We start from the raw sequence: 9,070 nt of genomic DNA, 5'->3' as shown, positions 1-9,070 counted from the left end.
AAAAATTTTTAATACTTTTTTAAAATCGCAGGGGCCATGCCAATTGCTATATCGTTCCAATTTTAGTATATGTGCTGCTGAAATGAGCACAAGATTTTGTTCTTTTTCAGGGTTGAAAGCATTTATTTCTCTAAATATATATGTGTGTATACACACACATACACATACATATATATATATACACATATATATACACATGTGTGTGTGTATATATATATATACACATATATATTTAGAGAGAGAAATAAATGCTTTCAACCCTGAAAAAGAACAAAATCTATATATACACACACACACACACACACAGATATATATATATATATGTTTCTTTATCCATTTGTCTGTTGAATTATTTTGGCTATTCAGGGTCTTTTACATTTCCATACAAATTTTAGGCTTTTTTTTCTATTTCTGTGAATGTAATTGGGATTTTGATGGGGATTATGTTTAAGTTTTTTAAGTTTCTTTTTTATCTGGTTGCTCTTGCCAGACTATCCAGTACTATGTCAAATAGAAGTGGTGAGGCCGGGCGCGGTGGCTCATGCCTGTAATCCTAGCACTCTGGGAGGCCGAGGCAGGCGGATTGCTCAAGGTCAGGAGTTCGAAACCACCCTGAGCAAGAGCGAGACCCCGTCTCTACTATAAATAGAAAGAAATTAATTGGCCAACTAATATATATAGAAAAAATTAGCTGGGCATGGTGGCACATGCCTGTAGTCCCAGCTACTCAGGAGGCTGAGGCAGGAGGATTGCTTGAGCCCAGGAGTTTGAGGTTGCTGTGAGCTAGGCTGACGCCACAGCACTCACTCTAGCCTGGGCAACAAAGCGAGACTCTGTCTCAAAAAAAAAAAAAAAAAAAAAAAATAGAAGTGGTGAGAGTGAGCATCCTTGCCTTGTACCAGATCTCAGTAGAAAAGCTTTCAGTTTTTCCTCATTAATTATGTTAGCTGTGGGTTTTTCATAAATGGTTCTATTATGTTGAGGAATATTCCTGTTGAGAGTTTTTATCAGGAAAAGATGTTGGACTTTGTCAAATGCTTTTTCTGCATCAATCAAGAGTGGTTTTCAGCTTTGATTCTGTTAATGTGGTATATCCCATTGTTTTGCTTTACATATGTTAAACCAGCCTTGCCTGCCAGGGATAAATCCCACTCAGAAATGATGTATAATCTTTTTGATGTGTTGTCAGATTCAATTTTTTAATAGTTTATTGAGGATTTTTGTATCAATGTTCATCAGAGATTGGCCCGTAATTTTCTTTTATTATGATATCTTTGTTTGGTTTAGGTATTAAGGTAGTGCTGGCCTTGCAAAATGTGTTTGGAAGTATTCCTTCTAGCTCTATGGTTTTTGAAGACTTTAAGAAGTATTGGTACTAATTCTTCTTTGAATGTTTGGTAGAATTTATCTGTGAAGCCATCTGGTCCTGGGCTTTTCTTTGTTGGGAGGTTTTTGATTACCTCTTTAATCTCTTTGTTATTGGTCTGTTCAGGCTTTCAACTTCCTCCTGACTCAATCTTGGTAGTTTTTGTTTTCTATTTCCTAGGAATTTATCCATTTCCTCTAGGTTAACCAATTTGTTGGCATATGACTGTTCATAAGAGTCCCTTATGATCTTTTTTATTTCTGAGGTATCTGTTGTAATTCCTTCACTTTCATTTTTGATTTTATTTATTTGAGTCTTATCTTTTTTTCTTGGATTAGATAAGGGTTTGTCCATTTTATCTTTTCAAAGAAAAAAACAACTCTTAGTTTTATTGATTCTATGGTTTTTCTGTTCGATTCATTTGTCTGAATTTTATTATTATTTTTTCTGCTGCTAATTTTGGGTTTAGTTTGTTCTTCCTTGAAGCCTAATGTTAGACTACTTATATGTGATCTGTCTTTTTTCTTTTATTTTTCAACCTCTTGGTCAATTTGCAATTTCTTCTTTTTTTAATGTAGGCATTTATTGCTATAAGCTTCTCTCTTAGAACAGCTTTTGCTGTGTCCCATAGGTTTTGGTTTGTTGTATTTCCATTTTTGTTTGTACAGTGTCTCAAGATATTTTCAAATTTCCCCTTTGATTTCTTCTTTGACCTATTGATTGTTCAGGAGCATATTGTTTAATTTCCACATATTTGTGAATTTTCCAAGTTTCCCCATTAATTGATTTCTAGTTACATGTTGTTGTGATCTGAAACAATACTAGATAAAATTACCTTCTTAAATTTGTTTGTTTTCCTCTTGCACACTTGTTGCAGAGTGTCTTCCAATCACCAGCTACGAAACAAGCTGGGAATGGAATGGGTACCTCTGCTAGGCTTGCTTTCCCTCCTGTCTTAAATTTGTTAAGACTTGTTTTGTGGCCTAACACATGGTCTATCCTGGATAATGTTCCATGTGCACTGGAGAAAAATGTGTATTCTGTTATGTTGGATAGAAAGTTCTGTATATGTCTGTTAGGTCCGCTTGATCAAAAGTATAATTCAAATTGAGTGTTTACTTATTAATAATTTTCTATCTGATCTATTATTGCAAATGGGTTATTGAAGTCCCATACTATTATTGTATTGCTGTCTGTTTCTGCCTTCATGTCCATTAATATCTAGTTTATGCATGTAGGTACTCTAATGTGGGTAGGATGTATATTTACAATGGCTATGTCCTCTTGATGAATTGACTCCTTTATCATTAAATAATGACTTTGTCTCTTATGACGGTTTTTGACTTGAAGTCCATTTTGTCAGATAAGTATAGTCATCCCTACTTTCTTTTGGTTACCCTTTGCATGGAATACCTTCCTCCAGCCCTTTACTTTCAGTCTATCTGTGACATTAAAGTAAGTTTCTTGTAAGTAGTACATGGTTGGATCTTCTTTTAAATCTCTTCAGCCACTCTACGTTTTAATTGGAGAATTTAATCCATTTACATTCAAAGTTATTATTGATAGGTAAGGAATTACTACTGTCATTCTTAAAATCTGTTTTCTGGTTGTTTTATAGCCCCTTAATCCTTTCTTCTTCTGTTGTCTACCTTTGTGGTTTGATAATTTTTTGTAGTGCTAGGCTTTTTATTCCTTTCTCTTTATCATTTGTGTATCCATTGTAGTTTTTTGTTTTGTGGTTATCATGATGTTTACATAAAACATCTTATAATTATAATCAACTATTTTAAGCTGATAACTTCTATCATATACAAAACTCTAATAGATTTTTACCCTCCCCACCTACAATTTTATATTTTTGATGTCACAATTTACACTTTTCAATATTTATTCCTTAATAACTTATTTTTTTTTTTTTTTTTGAGACAGAGTCTCACTTTGTCGCCCTGGCTAGAGTGAGTGCTGTGGCATCAGCCTAGCTCACAGCAACCTCAAACTCTGGGCTCAAGCAATCCTCCTGCCTCAGCCTCCCAAGTAGCTGGGACTACAGGCATGCACCACCAGGCCTGGCTAATTTTTTCTATATATATTAGTTGGCCAATTAATTTCTTTCTATTTCATAGTAGAGACGGGGTCTCGCTCTTGCTCAGGCTGGTTTCGAACTCCTGACCTTGAGTGATCCTCCTGCCTCAGCCTCCCAGAGTGCTAGGATTACAGGTGCGAGCCACTGCGCCCGGCCCTTAATAACTTATTGTAGTTTTAGTTATCTTGGACTATTTTGCCTCTTAATCTTCATACTGGAGATATGTATGATTTACATACAACTGTTACAGTATTGGAGTATTTTGGATTTGACTATGTACCTCTACCAGTGAGTTTTACTTTCATATGTATTCATGATAGTAATTATCATCCTTTCATTTCCATGTGAAGAACTTCCTTAAGCATTTTTTTTTTTTTTTTTTTTTGCAGGGCAGGTCTAGTGGTGAAAAATTCCTTTAGCTTTTGCTTGTCTGGGAAAGACTTTAGCTCTCCTTCACCTTTTTTTTTTTTTTTTTTTTTTGAGACAGTCTCACTCTGTTGCCCAGGCTAGAGTGCTGTGGCGTCAGCCTAGCTCACAGCAACCTCAAACTCCTGGGCTCAAGCAATCCTCCTGCCTCAGCCTCCCAAGTATCTGGGACTACAGGCATGCGCTACCATGCCCGGTTTTTTCTATATATTTTTAGTTGGCCAATTAATTTTTCTATTTTTAGTAGAGACAGGGTCTCGCTATTACACAGGCTGGTTTTGAATTCTTGAGCCCTTGAGCGATCCACCTGCCTGGGCCTCCCAGAGTGCTAGGACTACAGGCATGAGCCACTGCGCCCAGCTTCTCTCCTTCAATTTTTGAAGGATAGATTTACTGAGTATGATAATCTTCACTGCCAGTTTGTTTTTCTTTCAGCACTTTGACAATATTATCTCATTCTCTCTCGACCTGTCATTCCTGGATCCTTGTGCTATTGCACCTGGTCTTTCAGAGCCTGGGCTACTGCTGTGTCCTACCCCAGGGTTTAGAGTCACCAGGTTATCCCCAGAGCCTGAGCTGCCACTGTGCCCTGTTGGTTCCAGGTCTCAATTTGCAGTTGTGTCCTTCTCCTTGATCCTGAATATCTGGAGCACCCCCTCTTCCCCAGAGTCATGCCAGTGCTGCACCGTGCCTTCATATCAGAGCCACAGCAGCATCCCAGCCCCCCGGGCCCAAGTGGCTGGGGTGTGCCTCAGAGCAACAGATCCCAGTGTAGTGCGGGAACTGCATCTGCTTGGGCCTTGGAAAGTGAACAAGTGCCACAGTAGTTCTCCAAGACCCTGGTTTGGGGATGGTGTGCTATTGGGTGGGTGTACTGCAATGGCAGCAAAGCCTCAGGGGTGGAGGGGTGCAATGGTCACTCATCCCCAGTTAGGGTGCAGTGTAGCAATGGCTGGGGCTCAAGGTGGTGCATCATAGTATTAATAGCAGCACATGCCACAGGGGGGCAGGGCCCAGTGTTGGCCCCTTCTGTGGGGGTAGTTCGGTGTCTGGGCTCTGGGAGCTCCCTCAGCTGGACGCTGATCCTGTGAGGACTGCTGGAATCTCCGGTAGTGAAAACTGCAGGTGTTTGCAGTGGCAAGAGAGGCTGCTGGAGTCCTCGTGCTTACCTTTTCCCTGCAGGGAGGTGTCCCTCCTGGTTCTGAGCTGATTCAGACTGGCAGTGTTGGATGACAGAGGCAGGGTGTTTCCTCCCCTCCCCTGTGGGACCTTCCTGGGTTTCTGTTTATTACAGGACTTCTGTTGCTGCTTTGCTGTGCTCTGAAGCTCTCCTTTAGTTCTTTTGATCAAAATGCTCATAGTTATGAATTTGTTGTCTTGGATTTTGTTGTGTGGTGGGAAGAGAGCTAAGAGCTTCTAGTCAGCCATCTTGCTGATGTCACTGCCCACATAAATTATTTTTTTTAGGTGATGCTATACCTCCTCCCACATGTTGCCTCTCTGTGAGTCTTCATCACCATGAATTCAGCTCTTCATGTGAGGTAGGGGGGCGGGCAGAGGGAGAGAACAGTGAAGGGAGTTGGATAAACTTCCTGAGCCAGGCAACCTTTGTTCAGTGCTGTCACTCTGCATTTGCTCACTTGCATTTTATGACGATAACCCGGCCTGGCTTAGATATGTCACAGGCAGCTGTGGTTGAATCAAGCTAAATAGCGAGGCCCCTCTCAATGGCCTCTGTTTCTTGCTTTCCTCTGGGGAGACACACTTTAAATGTGCCTGAATCGTGTTTTTTGGCAGATTGTTACAGTAGAATATTGACTCTCTGATCTGAAGCCAGGCTTGTCCCAGAGATTGTCTGCTTTTCTAAGAGCTAATAATGAGAATTGATCAATGGTTGTGGTAGGGGTGGAGGAGGAGGGAGGAAGAAGAAAAAACCCTAATCACTGTTCAGAGAACACTGAATTCTGAAGCTGTTAGGCAATTTATTTCTATTATTTTGCCTTATCTTTTCTCATCAGAAACAAAGCAAGTTTTCTCTCTGCTCAGCACTGGACTCTAAAAAAGATATGGAGCAAGTTTTTCATGAGTATCATACAACTGAGTTAAGGCAAAACAAGCAAGCAAAGCAAATCTAAGTGCTGTCCTTTTCTTTCTGTGAATTTCCCTATTCTTTAGTTCTCATCACCATGATATCCATGGAGGTCAAGTCTGATTACAACTAACCCCATGGGGGAATTACATCATTTTCAATGTAATGGAATTTCATTATTGCAATAGGAAGCCTGGGAAGATGGAGGATTGGGTCCCAATTCATTCCCTGGAGAAAGAAAAATAAATAAATACCGACACTTTGGATTAATCATTATTCCTTACCCCTAAAACAAACAGCCAAAGGGAATCCATATATATATATATGAGAAGGGGACAAGGTGATGGAGATGTAAGGCAATAATGGCTTGTTTTTAAAATTGAAACTTTTTTTTTTAAGAGACAGAGTCTCGCTTTGTTGCCCAGGCTAGAGTGAGTGCTGTGGCGTCAGCCTAGCTCACAGCAACCTCAAACTCCTGGGCTCAAGCAATCCTTCTGCCTCAACCTCTCTAGTAGCTGGGACTACAGGCATGCACCACCATGCCTGGCTAATTTTTTCTATATATATTAGTTGGCCAATTAATTTCTTTCTATTTATAGTAGAGATGGGGTCTCACTCTTGCTTAGGCTGGTTTCGAACTCCTGACCTTGAGCAATCGCCCGCCTTGGTCTCCCAGAGTGCTAGGATTGCAGGCATGAGCCACCGGCCCAGCCTCCTTTTTTTTTTTTTTTTGATAAGTGAGCTACTTCCTTTGATAGTTTGGTTAGTTTTGCTTTATTTTAAAGCAGTGTTTCCCTACTCCCTGTCCATCTCAAGCCCCTTGGTTAAAGGTTCCTCTTATCCCATTCCTGCAGCCCACCCGCCAGATTCTGTTAGGATTCTTCAGAGTGGCATGCACTCTGCTGGGAAACACTGTATCTTTTATGTGTCACCAGTAGCCACAATTATTTTCTTGAACTTTACTTTCTTTGCATTGTGTGAAAAATAGGTTTTCTTCCAGATATAAGATTATACAATTGTTTTTCAAATGGTTTTTCAAACTGCATTTGTTTCTCTTCTTTGCTAGCCCTCTAAGATGATGGATACTTCTCAGGAAAGTACTATCTTGAAGAAATTTTTTCTTTTGTTTTTGAGTGTGTGTGTGTGTGTGGCATATAGACAAAGTTTCTGTTTTTATATTTTACCTTGGAGTCCATGTCAGAGGTGATATTTAATATATATGAAATGATAATATTTAAAGCTTACTGGGCACTTTATATGTGTGGACACGGAATGATTTACTTCTCAGAAACATCCTATGAAGTAGGTACTATTATTCTCCCCATTTTAAGATGAAGAAACAGGCACTCAGAAGTGAAGTCACTTCCCTAAGGTAGCACAGTTGGTAAGTGGTGGAATCAGGACACGAACCCAGACAGTCTGACCTTAGAGCCCATGCTTTTGGCCTCTCCGCTATGCTGTATGGTCTAAGACTGGGGAAAAATACATTGTGCTGACACTAATAACTTGGATCAAATTCAGTAGTATAAATAATACCAAAACAAAATTTCTTTCTGACCAAATATTTCAAACTTTACTTGTTGGCTAATTTATTTATTATATTTAATTATACACATTCCTTATGCAGAGAATCTAATAAAGTGGTTGCAAATCTCTTGGAATTTCTTTTTTCTTAAGACTAGTCAAGGGCAGTAGTGAGGAGGGGGAAAGTAGTAGAACAAGGAGTTCAATCTGTAACTGACTGTGAACAATCACGTGAGATAACTCACTACCTTCGGACCAGCCGGAATTTCTTATAGTGGAATTTTGCAATGTATATTATACTGCAATAATATTTACCAAAAAAAAGCTTTTTTTTAAAAAAGATCTGATTATAATAAAATTCCCTGTATTCTTTTTTTTTACTTAAAAAATTAAACTGTTCAGCATTATGGTCACTCTACTGTAATTTTTAAAACATAAAACACAATTATTTATGTCTACAAATCTTAAATTTGAAAAGTAGATAGTTATTTTGGATTTAAACACTGAGTTGATAAAATTTTATAAATAGTTAATATTTCAGAATTTATCACAGGTGAGTGGTAGAAAACATCGCAGAGAGGGGCCGATACGCGTGACCGCGGAGTGCACGTGCATTCTCCTGGTCGAGTTTGTGGACTGAACTAGCGATGGACGCTTTGGATCGAGTTGTAAAGCCCAAAACTAAAAGAGCCAAGAGATTCCTTGAGAAGAGACAACCAAAACTCAGTGAAAATATTAAAAATGCCATGCTGATTAAAGGAGGAAATGCAGATGCAACAGTGACACAAGTACTTAGAGATGTGTATGTCCTGAAGAAACCGTATGGCGTTCTGTATAAAAAGAAAAATATTACAAGACCATTTGAGGATCAGACATCACTGGAATTCTTTTAAAAAAAGTCAGATTGTTCCTTGTTCCTGTTTGGTTCCCATAATAAGAAGCGGCCAAATAATCTAGTAATAGGTCGTATGTATGACTATCAAGTGCTGGATATGATTGAATTAGGTATTGAAAAGTTTGTCTCTCTAAAAGACATTAAGAACAGCAAATGTCCAGAGGGAACGAAACCCATGTTAATATTTGCTGGTGATGATTTTGATGTAACAGAAGACTATAGAAGACTAAAAAGTCTTCTTATTGATTTTTTTTTTTTTTTTTTCCCAGAGGACCCACAGTACCGAATATCTGCCTGGCTGGATTAGAGTATGTTCTGCACTTCACTGCACTGAGTGGGAAGATTTACTTTCGAAGCTATAAGTTGCTGTTGAAGAAGTCTGGTTGCAGAACACCGCGGATTGAATCGGAAGAGATGGGACCCTCACTGGATCTAGTTATGAGGAGGACACACCTGGCATCAGAAGACCTTTATAAATTAGCTATGAAAATGCCAAAAGCTCTCAAGCCAAAGAAGAAGAAAAATATCTACCATGATACTTTTGGTACAACTTATGGAAGGATTCATATGCAGAAGCAAGACCTGAGCAAACTACAAACCAGGAAAATGAAGGGATTGAAGAACCGACCTGCAGAAAGGATAACAGAAAACCAGGAAAAAAAAGCAAAGAGAATTAAAAAAAATTGA

At 38.9% G+C, this 9,070-nt stretch overlaps 2 pseudogenes; one reads left to right on the top strand and one right to left on the bottom strand.

The window, feature by feature from the left end:
- LOC142871687 (uncharacterized) lies at window positions 1-90 on the bottom strand (annotated as a pseudogene).
- A 7,981-nt stretch (window positions 91-8,071) lies between these two features.
- LOC105855482 (ribosome production factor 2 homolog pseudogene) lies at window positions 8,072-9,070 on the top strand (annotated as a pseudogene).

Source organism: Microcebus murinus, chromosome 6, assembly GCF_040939455.1.
Source record: "Microcebus murinus isolate Inina chromosome 6, M.murinus_Inina_mat1.0, whole genome shotgun sequence".
In the NCBI taxonomy this organism is placed as follows: Eukaryota; Metazoa; Chordata; class Mammalia; order Primates; family Cheirogaleidae; genus Microcebus; species Microcebus murinus.
Note: the sequence above shows the minus strand (reverse complement) of the source record. Positions and strands in the feature narration are given on the sequence as shown.